This window comes from Thunnus thynnus, chromosome 23, assembly GCF_963924715.1.
Source record: "Thunnus thynnus chromosome 23, fThuThy2.1, whole genome shotgun sequence".
In the NCBI taxonomy this organism is placed as follows: Eukaryota; Metazoa; Chordata; class Actinopteri; order Scombriformes; family Scombridae; genus Thunnus; species Thunnus thynnus.
In genome coordinates this window covers 8,307,324-8,321,305 of record NC_089539.1, presented here as the reverse complement: position 1 = coordinate 8,321,305, position 13,982 = coordinate 8,307,324, and the positions used below count along the sequence as shown (strand labels likewise).

General features: G+C 40.0%; 16 non-coding genes across 16 annotated transcripts; 1 reads left to right on the top strand and 15 right to left on the bottom strand.

Moving 5' to 3' along the window:
* Positions 1–3,294: 3,294 nt before the first annotated feature.
* On the bottom strand, positions 3,295–3,377 carry trnal-cag (transfer RNA leucine (anticodon CAG)). Its single transcript has one exon. It is a non-coding gene; the product is annotated as a tRNA-Leu (tRNA).
* An 888-nt stretch (positions 3,378–4,265) lies between these two features.
* On the top strand, positions 4,266–4,348 carry trnal-cag (transfer RNA leucine (anticodon CAG)). Its single transcript has one exon. It is a non-coding gene; the product is annotated as a tRNA-Leu (tRNA).
* A 1,721-nt stretch (positions 4,349–6,069) lies between these two features.
* trnal-cag (transfer RNA leucine (anticodon CAG)) lies at positions 6,070–6,152 on the bottom strand. The gene has a single exon. It is a non-coding gene; the product is annotated as a tRNA-Leu (tRNA).
* Positions 6,153–6,502: 350 nt separating this feature from the next.
* trnaq-cug (transfer RNA glutamine (anticodon CUG)) lies at positions 6,503–6,574 on the bottom strand. The gene has a single exon. It is a non-coding gene; the product is annotated as a tRNA-Gln (tRNA).
* Positions 6,575–8,452: 1,878 nt separating this feature from the next.
* trnal-cag (transfer RNA leucine (anticodon CAG)) lies at positions 8,453–8,535 on the bottom strand. The gene has a single exon. It is a non-coding gene; the product is annotated as a tRNA-Leu (tRNA).
* A 588-nt stretch (positions 8,536–9,123) lies between these two features.
* On the bottom strand, positions 9,124–9,195 carry trnaq-cug (transfer RNA glutamine (anticodon CUG)). The gene has a single exon. It is a non-coding gene; the product is annotated as a tRNA-Gln (tRNA).
* A 487-nt stretch (positions 9,196–9,682) lies between these two features.
* On the bottom strand, positions 9,683–9,754 carry trnaq-cug (transfer RNA glutamine (anticodon CUG)). The gene has a single exon. It is a non-coding gene; the product is annotated as a tRNA-Gln (tRNA).
* A 450-nt stretch (positions 9,755–10,204) lies between these two features.
* On the bottom strand, positions 10,205–10,287 carry trnal-cag (transfer RNA leucine (anticodon CAG)). The gene has a single exon. It is a non-coding gene; the product is annotated as a tRNA-Leu (tRNA).
* Positions 10,288–10,840: 553 nt separating this feature from the next.
* trnaq-cug (transfer RNA glutamine (anticodon CUG)) lies at positions 10,841–10,912 on the bottom strand. Its single transcript has one exon. It is a non-coding gene; the product is annotated as a tRNA-Gln (tRNA).
* Positions 10,913–11,150: 238 nt separating this feature from the next.
* On the bottom strand, positions 11,151–11,222 carry trnaq-uug (transfer RNA glutamine (anticodon UUG)). The gene has a single exon. It is a non-coding gene; the product is annotated as a tRNA-Gln (tRNA).
* A 192-nt stretch (positions 11,223–11,414) lies between these two features.
* On the bottom strand, positions 11,415–11,486 carry trnaq-cug (transfer RNA glutamine (anticodon CUG)). Its single transcript has one exon. It is a non-coding gene; the product is annotated as a tRNA-Gln (tRNA).
* Positions 11,487–11,936: 450 nt separating this feature from the next.
* Positions 11,937–12,019, bottom strand: trnal-cag (transfer RNA leucine (anticodon CAG)). Its single transcript has one exon. It is a non-coding gene; the product is annotated as a tRNA-Leu (tRNA).
* A 553-nt stretch (positions 12,020–12,572) lies between these two features.
* On the bottom strand, positions 12,573–12,644 carry trnaq-cug (transfer RNA glutamine (anticodon CUG)). The gene has a single exon. It is a non-coding gene; the product is annotated as a tRNA-Gln (tRNA).
* Positions 12,645–12,882: 238 nt separating this feature from the next.
* trnaq-uug (transfer RNA glutamine (anticodon UUG)) lies at positions 12,883–12,954 on the bottom strand. Its single transcript has one exon. It is a non-coding gene; the product is annotated as a tRNA-Gln (tRNA).
* A 192-nt stretch (positions 12,955–13,146) lies between these two features.
* trnaq-cug (transfer RNA glutamine (anticodon CUG)) lies at positions 13,147–13,218 on the bottom strand. The gene has a single exon. It is a non-coding gene; the product is annotated as a tRNA-Gln (tRNA).
* A 450-nt stretch (positions 13,219–13,668) lies between these two features.
* Positions 13,669–13,751, bottom strand: trnal-cag (transfer RNA leucine (anticodon CAG)). The gene has a single exon. It is a non-coding gene; the product is annotated as a tRNA-Leu (tRNA).
* Between the last annotated feature and the right edge of the window lie 231 nt (positions 13,752–13,982).

Genomic DNA, 13,982 nt, shown 5'->3' with positions numbered 1-13,982 from the left:
ATAAGCCCCGCCTCTGATTAAAATGCTTACAAACCCACTGGAGGACACTGACCAATCAGCAGGGACATAGTCACTTTGAATATAGTGAAGGAAATCTGTAAAAACAATAGCATTTTAATCACGTTAAACCTGACTGAATACTGTAATCTCTCCATAAACATGAATCACTCCAATAAACAGTATTTACTGATTCACAATGCAGTCACTTTTTACAGTTTTTTTTTTGTAATTGACTCCTCATGTCATTTATACTTTGGTCAACATGTAGAATGTCTGTTTCAATGTTTTTGAGTTTTTGAGTTACTTTTAACTAAAAGTTTTATTTTTACCAGAGATGTTGAAGTATACTGTAGTTATGAAGATTCATCAAGAAATACATAAATAAATGCTGAAATAAAAATAATAACTGAATGATATCTTAGTGGCTCCATTTAAAAAAAAAAAAAAAAAAAAAAGCTTGCATTAATACATAAATAAATAAATACACAATTAAATTATTAGATAAATGCCAGCAGGAGTACTGAGACCTTTTACTTGAGTAAAAGTAGCAACACCACAATGAAGAAAAACAAGTAAAATTCCTGTACTCAAAATCTTAGTTGAATTTTTGTATTAGCAAAAAAATGTACTATACATACATAATATTCTATATTTAATAATTAGTTTCTGTAAGTACTGTTTCTGGGTGTCATGATGATGAGGAGTGACATATTGAGCTGCCCTTATATAAGCAGAGCCCTAAATTCCAATTTCATTCTGCACCTGAAGCACTGAAAAGAAGAGCTCTTCAACTGTGAGGCCAAATGTTGAACTGTAAAAACCCAAACAAGAAGTTGCTGAACCGTGGGAATCGGGAAATGAGTAACCAGCTGTTGAATTGTCACAACAAGCAACACAAGACCATATAAAAAGACATTTAAATACTATTACAAAATGTTAAATTGGAAATAAAAATAAGCTAAAATAGAATAAGACAGATAAAACAGGAGAGTAAAAGTTACAGTGCAATGTAAGATATAATATAATATAATATAATATAATATAATATAATATAATATAATATAATATAATATAATAGGTTACTTCACATTTTATTTGGTTGAAAACATTTCCCCAGGCTACCATATTAAACCTGCTTTACACCTGATATTACAGTGTTAAATTACTAAAGTCAAGTCAAGTCAGTTTTATTTATATAGCACCAAATCACAACAGAAGTTGCACTTGTTTTAGTTACGTTTCATTTCAGTGAGTCAAGAAATGTTTTTTCTGAAAAAGAATCTTTAGGTTGTCACATACAACATGGGAAACTGTCTTAAACAGACTGTTGCTTCACTAACACACAGTCTAGGGACATAAGCGTTGAATATGAATATGTATGTGACTGCATGCAATAAATGTAGCCAAATAAGACGTTGTCAGTCACTTAAGTCCCTCATTATTGCCACACTGTGCCCATAAAGATATAAAATAAATACTGTGACTTGTAATAATTTACCACAATTTGACATATGCTGTGGTTAAAATATAGAGCTTAAACCTTAATCACTCTTCATCTCTGCACAGCACATCCATCAATATGCTTGTAAATGTGCAAAAATGTAGCTTAAAATGAAAGTTATTTCATTAAAATGTTTCAGCTGGAGTGAAAAAACACACAGCTGTTTGTGGAAGAAAGAAACCTGGGAAACCTTTATCTGCCATTTGTCTTTTAGAAAGAAGAGAGGAGTCAAGGCAAGTTGAGGGGAGGAGACAGCATGCACTGTGATATTGCTCATTTTAAAAAATGAAAATAGATTTTCTTCCATGTTATTATCAAAACACAAATGAATAGCTATTCTGGTTGCTGAAGTTGATTATTAATCTTCCCCTGTCAGCTGTTTGTCTTTTAGAGAACAAAGAGGAAATAAAGACACAAGAAAAAACAGATATGGGGCCAGGAGAGGAGAGAGCATGCATTGTGAACCTACTTATCTGAAAATATAAATTCACCTTTTTCTATATTCTTATCAGAATTGCCATACTGATATATACCTCATCTGTTCATCCGGCCTGCTGAGGTTTTTAAATGTTATTCCCGCCGCCTTTATCTTTTTCCAGTGATGATGAGCGGCCCCAGATGTGCTCTTCATCTGCAGCATCACAGACTGTTTATTGTCCTGAGCATCATCCTGTCTTTGAAAGGTGTTACAGCTACATGTGTCATGTTTTTATGCTAGCATGGTACATCATCAGGAAGTAGCTCTTTAAACCCCTTTAGGTGAATATCGATTCTATGTTTGACCAGTTAAAGAACACCAATACTATTGTTTATTGAGAAATCTCAGGAAAATACATAGATCAAAACTATCTGAGTTATTAAGTGGGTTTAAACAGCAGAGCTCAAGCAGAGTCACAGAAGTATTTAATGCTGACAGAATTCAGTGTTCTCAAACAAATCAGTGGTCTGGATTTAGTGTGGCATTTTACACTACAAAACAGAGGCAATTAATTAATTATTTTACTTCTTCATATTACTTTATAAAACTTTCCTGTGTTTACATTTTTCTCTTCAATAAAAAAAAATACTGAAATTCATTTCATCAGGAAATAAATGTAATTAATGTATTCCTTCAACTCTACATTTATTTATTTATGAATTTATAACTTTTAATTTATTTCTTTATTTCTGTGTGTGTATTCTAATGAGATAGATGGTACTACAAATATAGAATTACAGATTTATGTATTCATTGTAGCTTTCATTTATTTATTCTATTATCAATTAAAATACTTAATTACCAATTTAGCATTTATTTATAAATATGCTAGTCATTAATTGTTGAATGAGTCACTTTTATTCTCCATGTTTAGTTTCTATCATTTATTTATCTATTGTTTATCTTTTTTTAAACTCATTTTTATATTTTTAACTAATTTTTTATACATGCAATTATATTCTGCTTTTAACCATAACATTCCGACATGCAAAGTTATTATTTATTGATCAGTTAATAATGTTAATAATGTGTGTAGAAAGTTTACAGGCTACCTGTAAATGTGAGATTTCCCATACTGTTGTTGATGTTCTGTGGTTGATAGTAAATTCAGCACACCGACCAACACTGACAGTCAATAAACTTTAACATGTACATTGGTCTTTCCTGCCCTCTAGTGGACTTTGTTAGTACAAGGTGAAACTGGTGGCCCGTTCTCTGTTCTCCTTAATACACCATAGTAACACAGCAGGTACTACAGTGTGTATGGGTGTCTGCGTCGGGCAGACGCTGCCGCAGCGTCAATGAAAAAGTCTACTGTCAGAAGTGGGATTCGAACCCACGCCTCCAGGGGAGACTGCGACCTGAACGCAGCGCCTTAGACCGCTCGGCCATCCTGACTATGAAGCCATGTGATAGCACAAGTTATTATGCCTATATTCAGTGTTTTACATGTTATGAAATATAATGTGGTATATAGATATATTATAAATATATATCCTATATTAGAAAACACAGTAGGCTACAGTGACAGAGATCCAATCTAGCAAATGAACTCGTATACAGACTACGTGGGTCGTGTTCCAATAATCCATAAAGTTTACTGATAGAATCATCCATTGCTAAAACCAGTTCCCGACTGGGAATTGAACTCGCTTGGCTGGATTCAAAGTCTAGAGTCTAAAGTACTAACCATCACGACACTGAAGTTCGCTTCTTATTCACAGCTTCCTATTGGAATTTTCTGGGCCACCTTAAAAGTGGCATAACCCCTGCAGGTGGCGCTGTTCAGCCATTTTCAAGCTAATTCATGAACTGACCGATCAAATGATGGGAATTAGAATGAAACGTAAAATGAAATGGTCTTAACTTTTGATCATTTAAACTGTAGAATTTTCTCTTATTGCCCTTACTCATGATAAACTGATTTTCAGTCTTACTGTTATTTCTGCCTATTTGCTGGGATCCAACCTGCTCAGTGTTAAAAAGTCTCAAGAAACCAATACTCCAATATGACAGGGGACATCACAGTTTCCCCCAATTTGATACGTTTTCAGTTCAGTAATTAGTTTTAAAATGGCTGAACAGCGCCATGTAAAGGCGTTGCGCCACTTTAGGTGGACCGGGAAATTCCAACAAGAAGCTGTGAATCGGAAGCGTACTTCAGCGTCGTGATGGTTAGGTGTACATTGTCATTTTGTCTTCTACACGGTCACTAAAATATATTTATATACCATACTACATTTCATAAGAATGTGTAAAACGCTTGTGTTATCCGTTGTTTACACAGTCAGGATGGCCGAGCGGTCTAAGGCGCTGCGTTCAGGTCGCAGTCTCCCCTGGAGGCGTGGGTTCGAATCCCACTTCTGACATCAGACTTTTTTCATTGACGCTGCGTCAGCGTCCGATGTAGACTCCCGTATACACTGTAGTACCTGCTGCAATGTTACTATGCTGTATTAAGGAGAACAGAGAAACGGCTACCAGTTTCATCTTGTACTAACAAAGTCCACTAGAGGGCAGGAAAGACCAATGTACATGTAAAAGTCTATTCACTGTCAGTGTTGCTCGGTGTGCTGAATTAACTATCAACCAAAAGAACTGCACCAACAGTGTGAGAAATATCACATTTACACGTTGTCCAGATTTGTACACATTATTAACGGATCAATAACTGATAACTGATAATAAGTTTGCATGTTGGAATGTTGTGTCTAAAAGCAGAATACAATGATACGTATAAAAATTTAGGCCTGGTTAAAAATATAAAAATGTGAGTTTAAAAAAAGGAAGAAGCTGTGAATCGCAAGCCAACTTAAGCGTCGTCTAACTATTACACCACGGATCCACTGTGCAACAAGCGCAGCTAGACTCTAGTTGGATGGGGGAAATGCCACACAGGCTACTCTTTAGGCCTACAAAAACATGTATGAACACATCGCATTTACACACTGCAAAGCAAAATAGGATTTTAAAAAGTTAAAAAAAAAATCTTAAAATGGACAAAATAGTCCATGTATAAAATATATATGTTATATATTGACAAGTCACATGCAGGCAGGAAAGTTGTAAGTGAGCTGCTGCCTCCAGTTTTTCAGGCTTTTCTCCCCGGATTGGTCAATTATAACAAATTGCAGTGCGCGCAAAAGCCACAATTTGCGTGGTTTTGATTAGCAGAGGGGCGCACAGAGGGCTCTCCAAAATCACAAATGAACTTTGTCTGTTTTAGTTATCTTGTATTTAACATCTGTTCTGATGAAATGTCGTTCAAAATACAACTATTAGTGTGATTCAGACAGGTCTGTAACGGGCTAGTGTCTGAATCTTACTAATAAATGTCGGTAACGTGTCACTGAATAAAATCCGTGAGGTTTCAGAAAATCATTACTGATGACCTGTCTGCACAAGTGGCTGTGTGTAGAATTATTCCCCTTGAGTTTATTAAATACCTGCAACATCACACAGCAGCTGAAACGAAAAGTGCGTCTCCAAATTAACAGACGCCGCATTTACGCACGTGGCACAGCAGCTGTAACTTACTTAATGATTTCATTTGTTCCTCTGATACACCAACCGGATCGGTCAGGGCCTAATGGTAATTGATGTGCTGTGTTCTTCGTCTCATCCGACAGGTCCGCTGTTACACATAGATTGCAAGTTTATCGGTGAAATTGCTTGTAATAAAGCAGCCATTCTCTAGATGAATCCTGGACTCTATCAAAGTTGTCGGGGCGTTTATATTTTAAGTAGCTAAAAGTCGAAACTCTGTGTCCTCTGGAGATTTTCCCCTGTCCGGGCAAATTTGTTTTCATACTTCCCAGTTTTGCTGATTAAATGCAATGTCTCACAATATTTATTGCAGTGACATCAGCGCGCGCATTCAAGTGTTACCATACACTGAACAAAGCCTCCATAACTCTCAGTAATCTGTGTCTGTTTGAGCAGATATGCGCGCCAGTGTTATTATTGTGTTTTGGGACTTGATGGGCTGTTCTTCATGGAGGTGGAGTTCAACAGACACACCTTGGCTTCTTTATTTTCTACCCTTTACCCTTTACCCTTTCTACCCTAACTTTTCCAGGGAAAAATACGCTGTCAGAAGTGGGATTCGAACCCACGCCTCCAGGGGAGACTGCGACCTGAACGCAGCGCCTTAGACCGCTCGGCCATCCTGACTGCATGCTTACATTCGAACACACGTTTTATCACGAGCATATTTAAAGTTTTACAAGTTAAAGTATGGCATTTATTATAAATAACTATATTTGAGAACACAGTATGGTGACTCTTTAGGAAACAAATAACGATTTTTTTCTTCCTTTTCAGGTAGCCAAAGAATATTTGTTTATTTAGCGTAGCTCTGACATAAAGTTGTTGTCATGAGACATTTAGATTCATACTAACAATTTATTCTCCTTAATCTTAAACAGACTGGTGTTATTAGATTTCCCAGTAATCAATTCATGTAGACAGGGCCATACTTAGTTACGTAACACAAAGGTTTACATGACTCCGCCCCTAAAATCAGGTCCCACCGAGATTTGAACTCGGATCGCTGGATTCAGAGTCCAGAGTGCTAACCATTACACCATGGAACCACCTGCAGTAGCAAATGTGCTGCTAGACACTTGTGGGATGATTAGATACTTATTGCCTAAAGTTATTTGTGACAACAATGTACAGCATGCACCACACTTGACTTGTTGCATTCACAGACAAGTGGAGAGTGGGAAATGCCAAGACATCTTGAAACCTTACTGAGGGACACATAGGTTACTGTATATACAATAAACATTTATAAACGTATTGCATTTACACATTTCATAGTTAACTCTGCCCAGAATTATTTCACTGAGTGAGAATCCCCCATCATATGAAAGTAAGTTTCTAACAAGTTTGGTGTAGTGACCTTTCTCATGATGTTTCACTAGACTTAAATAAAACCGAGAATTTTAAAATAGATCAAGCATGCTAAACGAGTTTCAAGGAAGATTATATACTCTGCTGGCTTGAAATGATCTCAAGCTTCTGTGACCGAAAATATTGATAACTGGCTAACTTGTAACCGAAGAAGGTTTCAGGAGACTTGGATGTCTTAGGCAGAATCATTTATTGAAGCTCGACCAAGGAGAACAGAGCACTACAAAAGTGAAACACTGTGTAATACTAATGCTACTCAATTCTGAATGTTACTTCCCAGCGAGGAGTATTTAACCCTTCACTAGACCCACAAGATTTACTACAGGTCAAAATAAGGTTATTCTTTACTCAGCTATACATGTGTGAGGATTTTATTGGATACTAGATCCTAAACAAAAACTGTGCTTACCTATGTAAAGTGAAGTAAAGTTGTCTACAGTCAGGTCACATGCAATACTTTCTAAGAGGAAACAGTCTGACCGTCTGAAACAGAGCACAGCATATCTTCCAAGACCTTGGTTTTACTAGGAGACAGCCAGCCTTATCAGAATAGCTGCCTTGCTTAATCATTCTTAGCAGACTGAGAGATGAACTGCTCTGAAAAAGACAGGTCATTACCCACTGCTCCCCGGTTAGCAGATGATCCCAAAATGACCACTTGTGTAAATAACACTGTGTCATATTATCTTTGAGCCTAAAAAAGAAAAATTCCTGTACAGCTTTCATCATGAATGATATCCCAGAGGTAGCAAATGTGGGACTTTCTCCATAAGTATGGAAAGTGTGTCAACACAACATTATGAAGAAATCAGTGTCTTATCCGAATAGTGTCATAAAACACAGGATGGATGGTGAGAATGTGAATTAAAAATGTATAATAGTGTGGTTAACATCTGTGTTGCGAAGGTCAAAAGCAGGAAATTTAAAATGGGAAGTGGTCATCACTAATTTTCCCAGTAGTTTTCAGTCACAGCCTGCATTTGGTAGAAAAATCAATGAAGATTACAAATGGGACAGATCATGATAAACAGCTGTTCAAAGGACTGGTTCATGATTGCAGTTGTGTAAAGCAAATGTGACAAGTCAAGTGTGGTGCAGAGTTTTACAAGTTTGTTTTGAAATACACCGTGATATTTATTATACACACATATATATATTAGAAAATAGTTTGGTTACTCTTCAGTAGTCAAATGACAACATGACATTTGGTCCCTCTCAGCTAGCAAAAGAATACTTATTCTGCTCAACTCTGATATGATGTTGTATTCATGACATATTTAGAGTCATCCTAACAAACTGAACTAATGCACCACTCACAGATAAGAGATGATGTGTGAGATGTCACATTTTTTAAATGACTGAATTAGTTTATATGACAATTTATGGAGCACATGGAAGCAGCACAGCTACTGTGCGCCAACGCATTGCTTTCTGTGCACAGGTTGAGAGTGTAGAGACTGAACCGTTGTGGCTTTTTTCTCAAGCGCTCATCATCCAGTGTCTTTCCCAATGTTGTCTTAGCGGCAAGGTTCAGGACTACTGTGAAAAACACTGGCTGTCAGAAGTGGGATTCGAACCCACGCCTCCAGGGGAGACTGCGACCTGAACGCAGCGCCTTAGACCGCTCGGCCATCCTGACTGTGTCTGAAAGTCCGGACCTATGATTTTGGATCCACATAGCAATTAGCAATGATTGATGGACTCTCTCGAGGCAAAAAAGGCACCGCTCTCAGCGTATGGCTGCGAGTAGTGACAAAGTCAGGCAAACTGACAGTGTAGATCATTAAAATAAATGAATGAATAAAGCAGAGATAGCGTATGAAATTACCAGTAACGCAGTGGGTAACATTTTAAAAAGGCACCTTTACTGCCTAACGTAAGCAACTTATTAAACTTTTGCTACTTGCTCGGCTCCCTCCTTGGCCAGAGTTTCACTTCAAGATCAACTTTTTAGCCCAATGTATTCAGGTCATCTGCCCTCATGATATTCAAGACAATTGAAAAATGGTGTCAATTTCCACATAATCAAGAGATGAATATCTCTTAAGTGTAGATCGCCATGACTTTCAGACAGACTGGAAAAACAGTAACCACAATGGATTCAGTCTTTCAAAGAACAAAGCGTCTTCCAAAGAAAGGGCACTGTTTCCACATTTACAAGCGCTGACAAGATAGGACTAAAGTCCCTGCATTTTACCTGTAAATGGTCTCGCCACCTCTTAAAACCAGGTCCCACCGAGATTTGAACTCGGATCGCTGGATTCAGAGTCCAGAGTGCTAACCATTACACCATGGAACCACACAATAGGTTGCACAATGGCTCTTGACAAGCTAGTGGAGAACAATGTCGATTTCCATATTAGCCTATGACCATGGCATTTTGCTGTCATGTATAACACAAATAGCCTACGGTAAGAACAGTAACCACAAAGGATTCAGTCTTTCAAAAAACACAGCGTCTTCCAAAAAGAGGGCAGAGCTTTCACATTTTCAAAAGTCACTGCATTTTAAGTGCAAATCTTGTCGAAATCAGGTTCCACCGAGATTTGAACTCGGATCAAAGTCCAGAGTGCTAACCATTACACCATGGAATCACAGCTCACATCTACCCGTAAAGTCACCTCACAGGTTCCTCAGGAGAATTGGACGATCTGAAGAGCGAGTGATCAGTCTGCGATCACTGAGCGACTGAGGAGTCTTGATATCAGTCGCAGATTCCCAGCCACTGACGCCATCAGGTGAAGGTGGCTTACTTAGGCAGGTGGACAGGTGGCAGTCTTGAAACCAGGTCCCATCGAGATTTGAACTCGGATCGCTGGATTCAGAGTCCAGAGTGCTAACCATTACACCATGGAACCATGCGTTCTGTTGCATTATGTCTCTTGGCAACCTAGTGGAGAACAGTGTCAATTTCCCCATCGGCCTATGGCGATGGTGTTTTGCTATCATTTATAACACAAATAAGCTACGTTAAGAACAGTAACCACAAAGGATTCAGTCATTTCCAAGCGACAGGTGAACACACATAAATCTGGTATATCGGGCTAATGCGCCGCTCAGAGACAAGAGGGGATGCAGGAGATGATCATTTAGTGAGTGTTTTGAAGGAGCGGGTCTACTCATTTTACAAGTTTATGGAGCACATGGTAGCAGCACAGCTACTGTGCACCAACGCATTGCTTTCTGTGCACAGGTTGAGAGTGTAGAGACTGAACCGTTGTGGCTTTTTTCTCAAGTGCTCATCATCCAGTGTCTTTCCCAATGTTGTCTTAGCTGCAAGGTTCAGGACTACTGTGAAAAACACTGGCTGTCAGAAGTGGGATTCGAACCCACGCCTCCAGGGGAGACTGCGACCTGAACGCAGCGCCTTAGACCGCTCGGCCATCCTGACTGCGTCTGAAGGTCCGGACCTATGATTTTGGATCCACATAGCAATTAGCAATGATTGATGGACTCTCTCTCAGCGTATGGCTGCGAGTAGTGACAAAGTCAGGCAAACTGACAGTGTAGATCATTAAAATAAATGAATGAATAAAGCAGAGATAGCGTATGAAATTACCAGTAACGCAGTGGGTAACATTTTAAAAAGGCACCTTTACTGCCTAACGTAAGCAACTTATTAAACTTTTGCTACTTGCTCGGCTCCCTCCTTGGCCAGACTTTCACTTCAAGATCAACTTTTTAGCCCAATGTATTCAGGTCATCTGCCCACAATTGAAAAATGGTGTCAATTTCCACATAATCAAGAGATGAATATCTCTTAAGTGTAGATCGCCATGACTTTCAGACAGACTGGAAAAACAGTAACCACAATGGATTCAGTCTTTCAAAAAACCAAGCGTCTTCCAAAGAAAGGGCACTGTTTCCACATTTACAAGCGCTGACAAGATAGGACTAAAGTCCCTGCATTTTACCTGTAAATGGTCTCGCCACCTCTTAAAACCAGGTCCCACCGAGATTTGAACTCGGATCGCTGGATTCAGAGTCCAGAGTGCTAACCATTACACCATGGAACCACACACTAGGTTGCACAATGGACAAGCTAGTGGACAAGCTAGTGGAGAACAATGTCGATTTCCATATTAGCCTATGACCATGGCATTTTGCTGTCATGTATAACACAAATAGCCTACGGTAAGAACAGTAACCACAAAGGATTCAGTCTTTCAAAAAACACAGCGTCTTCCAAAAAGAGGGCAGAGCTTTCACATTTTCAAAAGTCACTGCATTTTAAGTGCAAACCTTCTCGAAATCAGGTTCCACCGAGATTTGAACTCGGCTCACTGGATTCAAAGTCCAGAGTGCTAACCATTACACCATGGAACCACAGCTCACATCTACCCGTAAAGTCACCTCACAGGTCCCTCAGGAGAATTGGACGATCTGAAGAGCGAGTGATCAGTCTGCGATCACTGAGCGACTGAGGAGTCTTGATATCAGTCGCAGATTCCCAGCCACTGACGCCATCAGGTGAAGGTGGCTTACTTAGGCAGGTGGACAGGTGGCAGTCTTGAAACCAGGTCCCATCGAGATTTGAACTCGGATCGCTGGATTCAGAGTCCAGAGTGCTAACCATTACACCATGGAACCATGCGTTCTGTTGCATTATGTCTCTTGGCAACCTAGTGGAGAACAGTGTCAATTTCCCCATCGGCCTATGGCGATGGTGTTTTGCTATCATTTATAACACAAATAAGCTACGTTAAGAACAGTAACCACAAAGGATTCAGTCATTTCCAAGCGACAGGTGAACACACATAAATCTGGTATATCGGGCTAATGCGCCGCTCAGAGACAAGAGGGGATGCAGGAGATGATCATTTAGTGAGTGTTTTGAAGGAGCGGGTCTACTCATTTTACAAGTTTATGGAGCACATGGTAGCAGCACAGCTACTGTGCACCAACGCATTGCTTTCTGTGCACAGGTTGAGAGTGTAGAGACTGAACCGTTGTGGCTTTTTTCTCAAGTGCTCATCATCCAGTGTCTTTCCCAATGTTGTCTTAGCTGCAAGGTTCAGGACTACTGTGAAAAACACTGGCTGTCAGAAGTGGGATTCGAACCCACGCCTCCAGGGGAGACTGCGACCTGAACGCAGCGCCTTAGACCGCTCGGCCATCCTGACTGCGTCTGAAGGTCCGGACCTATGATTTTGGATCCACATAGCAATTAGCAATGATTGATGGACTCTCTCTCAGCGTATGGCTGCGAGTAGTGACAAAGTCAGGCAAACTGACAGTGTAGATCATTAAAATAAATGAATGAATAAAGCAGAGATAGCGTATGAAATTACCAGTAACGCAGTGGGTAACATTTTAAAAAGGCACCTTTACTGCCTAACGTAAGCAACTTATTAAACTTTTGCTACTTGCTCGGCTCCCTCCTTGGCCAGACTTTCACTTCAAGATCAACTTTTTAGCCCAATGTATTCAGGTCATCTGCCCACAATTGAAAAATGGTGTCAATTTCCACATAATCAAGAGATGAATATCTCTTAAGTGTAGATCGCCATGACTTTCAGACAGACTGGAAAAACAGTAACCACAATGGATTCAGTCTTTCAAAAAACCAAGCGTCTTCCAAAGAAAGGGCACTGTTTCCACATTTACAAGCGCTGACAAGATAGGACTAAAGTCCCTGCATTTTACCTGTAAATGGTCTCGCCACCTCTTAAAACCAGGTCCCACCGAGATTTGAACTCGGATCGCTGGATTCAGAGTCCAGAGTGCTAACCATTACACCATGGAACCACACACTAGGTTGCACAATGGACAAGCTAGTGGACAAGCTAGTGGAGAACAATGTCGATTTCCATATTAGCCTATGACCATGGCATTTTGCTGTCATGTATAACACAAATAGCCTACGGTAAGAACAGTAACCACAAAGGATTCAGTCTTTCAAAAAACACAGCGTCTTCCAAAAAGAGGGCAGAGCTTTCACATTTTCAAAAGTCACTGCATTTTAAGTGCAAACCTTCTCGAAATCAGGTTCCACCGAGATTTGAACTCGGCTCACTGGATTCAAAGTCCAGAGTGCTAACCATTACACCATGGAACCACAGCTCACATCTACCCGTAAAGTCACCTCACAGGTCCCTCAGGAGAATTGGACGATCTGAAGAGCGAGTGATCAGTCTGCGATCACTGAGCGACTGAGGAGTCTTGATATCAGTCGCAGATTCCCAGCCACTGACGCCATCAGGTGAAGGTGGCTTACTTAGGCAGGTGGACAGGTGGCAGTCTTGAAACCAGGTCCCATCGAGATTTGAACTCGGATCGCTGGATTCAGAGTCCAGAGTGCTAACCATTACACCATGGAACCATGCGTTCTGTTGCATTATGTCTCTTGGCAACCTAGTGGAGAACAGTGTCAATTTCCCCATCGGCCTATGGCGATGGTGTTTTGCTATCATTTATAACACAAATAAGCTACGTTAAGAACAGTAACCACAAAGGATTCAGTCATTTCCAAGCGACAGGTGAACACACATAAATCTGGTATATCGGGCTAATGCGCCGCTCAGAGACAAGAGGGGATGCAGGAGATGATCATTTAGTGAGTGTTTTGAAGGAGCGGGTCTACTCATTTTACAAGTTTATGGAGCACATGGTAGCAGCACAGCTACTGTGCACCAACGCATTGCTTTCTGTGCACAGGTTGAGAGTGTAGAGACTGAACCGTTGTGGCTTTTTTCTCAAGCGCTCATCATCCAGTGTCTTTCCCAATGTTGTCTTAGCTGCAAGGTTCAGGACTACTGTGAAAAACACTGGCTGTCAGAAGTGGGATTCGAACCCACGCCTCCAGGGGAGACTGCGACCTGAACGCAGCGCCTTAGACCGCTCGGCCATCCTGACTGCGTCTGAAGGTCCGGACCTATGATTTTGGATCCACATAGCAATTAGCAATGATTGATGGACTCTCTCTCAGCGTATGGCTGCGAGTAGTGACAAAGTCAGGCAAACTGACAGTGTAGATCATTAAAATAAATGAATGAATAAAGCAGAGATAGCGTATGAAATTACCAGTAACGCAGTGGGTAACATTTTAAAAAGGCACCTTTACTGCCTAACGTAAGCAACTTATTA